Below are 7,769 nucleotides of genomic sequence, written 5' to 3'. Positions count from 1 at the left end.
GTCCAGGATCCCCAAAGGGAGCCCAGCCCCCTAGCGGAGCCCTGGAGCCTTCTCCTCCAGCTCCAGTTCAGCCCCGCCCCGCCCCCTCGGGCACATCATCCGGCAGCAACACCCCCAGCACTAAGCTGAGCCCCAGAGGGAACCGACGGGGCCCAGCCTCTGTCATGGGGAACAAGGTCCACCACCAGTAGTGAATACTGGGAGCCATGGACAATGACCCCAGGATCCCGATTTGGCAACACGAGCCAAAAGGGACCGGTACAAAGGTTATTCAGATTCTTAGTAACAGCGTTTTGCTGTGTGACACCTAAAAAAGGGAATAAAATCATACCCCTTTGACCTTAATAAATATCATCAAATAACACCATTTGAAACCTACACTGAAGGAAGACAGGAAGCTGCACCGAAGGAAGCAGCTGAGCCACAGTCCATGTCTTTATTTTGTTCTTTCACTTTACCTGGGTTTCATTGTATTTGATTATTTTTTTTATCTGTTTATATTGGTTTAATCCATGCCCATTGTAGTTTACAAAGTGAAAAGACAAGTACCTTTGTATACAATATACAGACACAGCGTCGCACAGTGGGGCCCAGGGGCGGGGCAGAGGAGACCACTTTCCCTGGGAACAGAAGTTCTAATGCCAGGAATGGATCTGGGTAGAAGGCTGGGCAGCCAGCCATGCCAGCCCCTGCTTAGGTCAATTCCCATTTCCTGGGTCTCCCCTCTCCCCCCAACTCCTAAAAAAGAGCCCCAGAGATAACACCAAGGACGGGATCCTGTCCCATTGGGCGAGTGCCCACGTCAAGAGAAGAAATATACACCCCTGAACACATAGCACGTGGGAAGGGATACTGTTTCAAAAACTTAAATAAATATTTACTTAGAGAGGGACAGTGCGAGTGGGGGAGGGACAGAGGGAGAATCCCAAGTCTACTCTGTGCTATCAGCTCGGAGCCCGACGTGGGGCTCCAGCTCACAAAACTGTGAGATGGCCACCTGAGCAAGACCAAGAGTGGGACGCTTGAGCCACTGAGGCCCACCCAGGAGCCCCGTCCCTGCGTTTTAAGTGCAGGGAACGATGCTGAGCTCCAGGAAGCCCGGGGACATGGCACAGGAGATTGGCCAGGGCGACGGGTGGGACCAGATCCAGAACAGCTTCACAGGCTGGAGGAGTGTCGGTGGGATAGTGACCTGCTGGATTTGGAGTTGTAGGAAGCACAAGGTGGAGGGCCACACCATCATGGTGAGGCCCTTCCTTTTTGCTGACTCCAGGAGCCACAGCCCTTCCCCAATCCAAGTTCCAGCCATCTGGGGCGGGGGGGGGGGTCTTCTGGGAGGCGCCAGGACAAATACCGAGCGGGGAATGCAACTATGTTCTAGTATTTGCGACCCTCAAATGAGAAAACCTTTGGAGGAAATTGATGAGCATCCACCCAAGCAAGAGAGCAGAGTTCAAAGCCGTTATGAAGGACCGATGGGAAAATATAGGGCAGGAGGAAGAACTCAGTCCTTATGTGGAGCCAGGCCATGACACCGAGGACCCCCCGGCTGCCTCAGGTAATGACAGAGCAGAAGGCAAAACGTCCAGGCAGTCTCCCACCAGCCTAGAGCCCAGCCCTCTCCTGGAGCCTCATTCCAGCCTTCTGCAGCTCCAGCATATTCTCAAAGCGGAGCCTTTTGACTTCTGTAGGAACCAGCATCATGAGAACCATTAGCCCGGCCAGGTGTGACCCATTCACCACAGACGCAGACACGCATGGCGAACGCTGGGAGCCAGGGAGCACGTCCCTAGAGCCAGAAAACCGCTGTGTAGAAACTGCATACAGATTGAAAAAAAAGAGTTTTCCAAACAATAAAATAAAACCCAAATGAGAGAGCCAAGGCTCCGTGCCTCCATTTTATTTTGTTTTGTTTTGTTTCATTTTTGAAGTTTAAAGCAACTTCAGTAAATACTTGTTTGAAAGAGAGGGACAGTGCGAGTGCTGGAGGGGCAGAGAGAGAACCCAAGCAGCCTCTGTGCTATCAGCTCAGAGCCCGATGTGGGGCTCCAACTCACAAAACCGTGAGATCACGACCTGAGCAAAAGCACTTGTGGGATGCCGAGGGACGGAGGCCCACCCAGGTTCCCCGTCCCTGCATTTTAAGTGCAGCGAAAGATGCTGAGCTCCAGGAAGCCCCGGGACAGGTGCAGGACACTGGCCAGGAGTCGGACCCAAACCCACGCGGGTGTGTGTGATGCAACGTGGGTGCACCGTGTGGACACGGTGGCCCGGGCAAGCAGATACGGTCCCGTGGACAACGGGAGTGTGCACACCCCTCACAGTTCTCTGCAGTGGATTCCCATCAAGAGGGTATCTCGTGTCCGCGGCCTACAAGAGGAGAGGCCACCCGAGCTGCGGGTCTGTCCTTCTGTCCCCAGCTGGGTGAAGCTTTAGAGACTGGGCTGCTTTTCCTGAGGCATCTCTCTCCTCCTCTGCTCTTGTGTTTTTTGTATGGGGAGGAGGGAGGCCGTTATTCCAGATCTTGTAATGAAGTCGATGCCGCAGAAAGGTGTATCACAGATACTCTGTTTGCATCCTCGCCAAACAGAATTGGAGCCGCGCATGTCCCGGTCGGAGGAGTGTGGAGTGATGTAGTCCTAGGGAATTCACCAGAACAACTAAATGGAAAAATCACCTAAGGGACTTGTCGTGGGAGTATTGCAGGGCAGAAGTGCAGACTGTGGAGGCGCCTGGGTGGCTCAGTCGGTGAGTGGCCGACTTCGGCTCAGGTCACGATCTTGCAGTTCCTGGGTCCGAGTTCCTCGTCGGGCCCTGCGCTGACGGCTCGGAGCCCGGAGCCTGCTTCAGATCCTGTGTCTCCCTCTCTCTCTGCCCCTCCCCAGCTCTCACTCTGTCTCTGTCTCTCTCAAAAATAAAGAAATGTTAAAACAATTTTTTTTTACAGAAATGTAGAGATTGTGGGGCGCCTGGGTGGCTCAGTTGTTTAAGTGTCCCAATTTAGCTCAGGTCGTGACCTTGCAGTTTGTGGGTTCGAGCCCCGTGTCGGGCTCTGTGCTGACAGCTCGGACCCTGGAGCCTGCTTCGGATTCTGTCTCTCCCCCTCTCTCTGCCCCTCCCATGCTCATGCTCTGTCTCTCTCTGTCTCTCAAAAATAAATAAACATTAAAAAAATTAAAAAAAAAAAAAGAAAGCAATGTAGAGATTGTATCCTACCTTCCTACACTAACATTGCCCCACATTTTCAGAAGGGCCAAGGGGAACATTTAGGTCCTGTGGCCTATGTTGCTTATGACCAAGACTTCACAACAGGGTAACAAAGTCCTGAGAACCAGCCTGTGTGGGAGTGGAAATGGCGTGGGAGTGGGCCCCCAAGGTAGCTTAGGGGTCCCAAACGTTGCAGCTGAGTCTCCACTGTAATGCAGGAGTCTAGCTTTTCCATGTCCCGCATGGGGAGGGATTCCCCCCCACCCCCACAGGAACCTGGAGGGTTTGCACACCAAAGGAAGCTGTGCACATACAGGACAGAGGTGGGGGGAGGCAGGCAGGGGTGAGCGTTTGGAGCAGCACCCCTTATTTCCAGGACCACGCCCACTAGTGCATTTTGCTCTGCATCCCCAAACTTGAATGTCCCCTAGCTCAGGGCCTGGGAAGCAGTCTGCTGGGAGCATCGGATGCTCCACCAATGACACTTTCTCCTGTGAGCTCAGGGCCCCTGGCTGCCTCTGGTCTCCTTAGTCCAAGCGGGTTCTCGGGGACAGTCTTCATGTTCTAAAGAGTGGGGACCAACGTGACAACTTCCGCGACTCAAGACACCTTTGGCTGCAGGTGCACAGTGGGCTCTGGGTGGGGAGCTTCAGAGACAGTCATAGTGTCCCTCAGCGATTTGACACCCCTGGTGGGTTCTCACCTGCTTCCTGAATTATGAAATTACTTCATGCAGCTTGTGTGATGAACAGTCTCTCATAAAACATGAACTCAGGGTAGAGAGCGGTCAGTGCCGAGAGAGGACATTAAAGGGGATGTGGCAGACGTGTCCATGTGGCTCCCGGTGGCATTATCCACTACTCGGAGTAACCAGACATCGGACTCTGAACTGCGCGTGTGGCCGCCCAAGACCCTAGGGTTCCCGGCATCCTCTGCGGCAGGGCCGGTTGAGTGACCACACTCTCCCCCCTGGATGGGACGGGAAGCGATTTGTCCTTCTGGGATGTGTCCTAGCAGAGAACCAGGCCCTTTGTGCTTCTCTCCCTGTCCTGCTGCTGGGGACGCAAACTCCCACCCTGGCCCCAGGGTGGCTCCTCTGGGATGACAGGGCTTTGGGGAGAGGAGCTTCCTGGGGCAGCCCTGCCAGGCCAGCCCTGGACCGTCTGCCCGTAGACCGAGCCAGAGAGAGATGCAAACTCATGCGGGGCACCTCCGTGACAGCAGCTGAACCTTGTCGTAACCAGGACAGCAGTCTTGGGGCAGACTTTTCCGTGTGCTTCCTTTGGGCCAGGCTGCTCCCAGAACCACAGCCCTCTGAAATTCTCAGCCCTTCCTTCTGTGGGGTGAACAGCCAAGCTCGGCTCTAGCCCTCTCCTCTCCAGGGGCTTCCCTGGAAATGCAAGAGGCTCCACGTTCCCAACGTAAGGAGTCCACCTCGTATCTTCAGGGACTTCATCCTCTTCCCTCCCACACCGTGCATTCCCACCCTCCGCCAGAGAGGTAGTTGGCTTTGAAATAGGCTGTGCTGACTCTCGCCCCGCTAATAGCTGCGGATTCTAATTAAATAACTCCGGGAACAGGCCGTCTCGCACACGGTGTAACTTGATTATTGCTCGAAAGATGAGTTTGGAGCTGACAAGTTCCCTGCGAAGCTGACAAGCTTAAAAGCTGAATTTGACAAACCGACCAAACAGCAAGCACGGTAGGAAGGTGGAGCCTGGGACTTGGGGACGACTGGGCCTGAGCTCTCAGTCTGGGGAGACAGATACCGAGGACTTCGCAGGTGCCTGGTCTGCTCAGGGTCATTTCCTGTACGCCCTCCACTCTTACGGAACCTACCATTTTATGGGGGGAAGGACTTCTAATAACATTAACTTTGCTGAAGATGTCATGACAACGTATACAGTCCATTTGTTTGTTACTCTTAATTGTCTGCAAAGGGTCTGGTAGTGCTACTTTAAAATAAAGTGTATGGCACAAAAACAGACACATAGACCAATGGAATAGAATAGAAACCCCAGAACTAGACCCACAAACGTATGGCCAACTAATCTTTGACAAAGCAGGAAAGAACATCCAATGGAAAAAAGACAGTCTCTTTAACAAATGGTGCTGGGAGAACTGGACAGCAACATGCAGAAGGTTGAAACTAGACCACTTTCTCACACCATTCCTAAAAATAAACTCAAAATGGATAAAGGACCTGAATGTGAGACAGGAAACCATCAAAACCTTAGAGGAGAAAGCAGGAAAAGACCTCTCTGACCTCAGCCGTAGCAATCTCTTACTCGGCACATCCCCAAAGGCAAGGGAATTAAAAGCAAAAGTGAATTACTGGGACCTTATGAAGATAAAAAGCTTCTGCACAGCAAAGGAAACAACCAACAAAACTAAAAGGCAACCAACGGAATGGGAAAAGATATTTGCAAATGACATATCGGACAAAGGGCTAGTCTCCAAAATCTATAAAGAGCTCACCAAACTCCACACCCGAAAAGCAAATAACCCAGTGAAGAAATGGGCAGAAAACATGAATAGACACTTCTCTAAAGAAGACATCCGGATGGCCAACAGGCACATGAAAAGATGTTCAGCGTCGCTCCTTATCAGGGAAATACAAATCAAAACCACACTCAGGTATCACCTCACGCCAGTCAGAGTGGCCAAAATGAACAAATCAGGAGACTATAGATGCTGGAGAGGATGTGGAGAAACGGGAACCCTCTTGCACTGTTGGTGGGAATGCAAATTGGTGCAGCCGCTCTGGAAAGCAGTGTGGAGGTTCCTCAGAAAATTAAAAATAGACCTACCCTATGACCCAGCAATAGCACTGCTAGGAATTTATCCAAGGGACACAGGAGTACTGATGCATAGGGGCACTTGTACCCCAATGTTCATAGCAGCACTCTCAACAATAGCCAAATTATGGAAAGAGCCTAAATGTCCATCAACTGATGAATGGATAAAGAAATTGTGGTTTATATACACAATGGAATACTACGTGGCAATGAGAAAAAATGAAATATGGCCTTTTGTAGCAACGTGGATGGAACTGGAGAGTGTGATGCTAAGTGAAATAAGCCATACAGAGAAAGACAGATACCATATGGTTTCACTCTTATGTGGATCCTGAGAAACTTAACAGGAACCCATGGGGGAGGGGAAGGAAAAAAAAAAAAAGAGGTTAGAGTGGGAGAGAGCCAAAGCATAAGAGACTGTTGAGAACTGAGAGCAAACTGAGGGTTGATGGGGGGTGGGAGGGAGGAGAGGGTGGGTGATGGGTATTGAGGAGGGCACCTTTTGGGATGAGCACTGGGTGTTGTATGGAAACCAAATTGACAATAAATTTCATATATAAATAAAAAATAAATAAAATAAATGTCTAGTAGAAAAAAAAATAAAGTGTATCTAGAGAAAATCTGAGGTTCAGTAAGGCCTACAGATCAGGAGACGATGCCTTTGAGAAGAGTTTGTTACTCACGGTTCCCAGGAGGAAGGAGCACACCACACCGTGCAGGGCCACGTGAAGAAACCCCAGGAGGAGGGACAATTGTGACAGGCGCCTTACTTGTGGTTTCTGCAGGAGGGAACAAGCAAGGCAGGTGACACGCTTAGGATTGGCTAGTGTGGATAATTTCAGGACCCTGGGGCCTGGGTGGGGGCTGTCCCGAATGATCTGGTACCTGGCCCGGGGGTGATTATGCCAGGTAGACAGTGGCCCGGAGTCGGAGAGTCTGACAGCCTGAAAGGAGGTGGGGGGGTGTGGGCTCTGCGTTGGTCATTTCTATTTGGCGAGCGGGCCCCTAGAAGGAGGATTCTTCCTGGGGGCGGGAGGGGGTGGTGACAAGCCAGAGAGGTCAAGTCAAAGTGACTCGGCACGCGACCTGTCAGGCAGACAGATGCACGCACACCGGCCTCATCTTATGTGTCACCTTCTCAGAGGAACCATCCCCACCTACCCAACCCCCAGTCACAGCGTCCCCCACCCCTAGTCTCCCTTGCCATTACCAACTTCATCCCTTCGGGGCATTCAGGGCTCCACCCCTGCTCAAGCACCCAGGCACGGCTCCCCCATCGAGAGGAAGAGTCCTCATGCACAAGGACACCAGGTCCTGTGCAATCTCTTCTCCCATGATTGTTCCCCCACGCCCCAGCCGTGGCTGGCCCCCAGCCTCCTCCAGCCCCACCCTGGCACTTCTGAGCCTCCTGACTCCTGCCTTTCCTCTGCCGCACATGCCCCTTCTAACACAGTGTGCTCACTGTCTGCCCTCCACAGTGTCTTTGCCTCAGGAGCAGGGCACAGAGGTATCTGGGGGTTGTTTGTTTGTTTGTTTGTTTGTTTTGTCTCATTCATTGCTGTGTCTATGCCTAGGTCGGTGCCAGGCACATGTAGGGGGTCAATAAAGGGTGAATAAACAGCCCTCAGCACTACCCAGGACATTCTGGTTTGTGGTCTACAACATTCACTCACCCGGGGCACATTCACTGAGGCCCTTGCATGCCGGGCTGGTTCCAGACACCAGGGCACAGCGGTGGCTCAAGCCAGCAGGGGTCTCCACTCT

At 52.2% G+C, this 7,769-nt stretch overlaps 1 long non-coding RNA gene across 1 annotated transcript; it reads right to left on the bottom strand.

Annotated features, from left to right (window-relative positions):
- Window positions 1-1,997: 1,997 nt before the first annotated feature.
- LOC121021294 (uncharacterized) lies at window positions 1,998-7,769 on the bottom strand. The gene is made up of 3 exons (XR_005786488.1): window positions 7,679-7,769; window positions 6,689-6,784; window positions 1,998-2,639 (listed from the first exon to the last, which is right to left on the bottom strand). It is a non-coding gene; the product is annotated as an uncharacterized LOC121021294 (long non-coding RNA).

The sequence above is a fragment of the Herpailurus yagouaroundi genome, unplaced genomic scaffold (assembly GCF_014898765.1).
Source record: "Herpailurus yagouaroundi ecotype Mexico unplaced genomic scaffold, PumYag 288, whole genome shotgun sequence".
Lineage (NCBI taxonomy): Eukaryota > Metazoa > Chordata > Mammalia > Carnivora > Felidae > Herpailurus > Herpailurus yagouaroundi.
The sequence above is the reverse complement of the archived record's forward strand: the minus strand, read 5'-3'. Positions and strand labels throughout refer to the sequence as shown.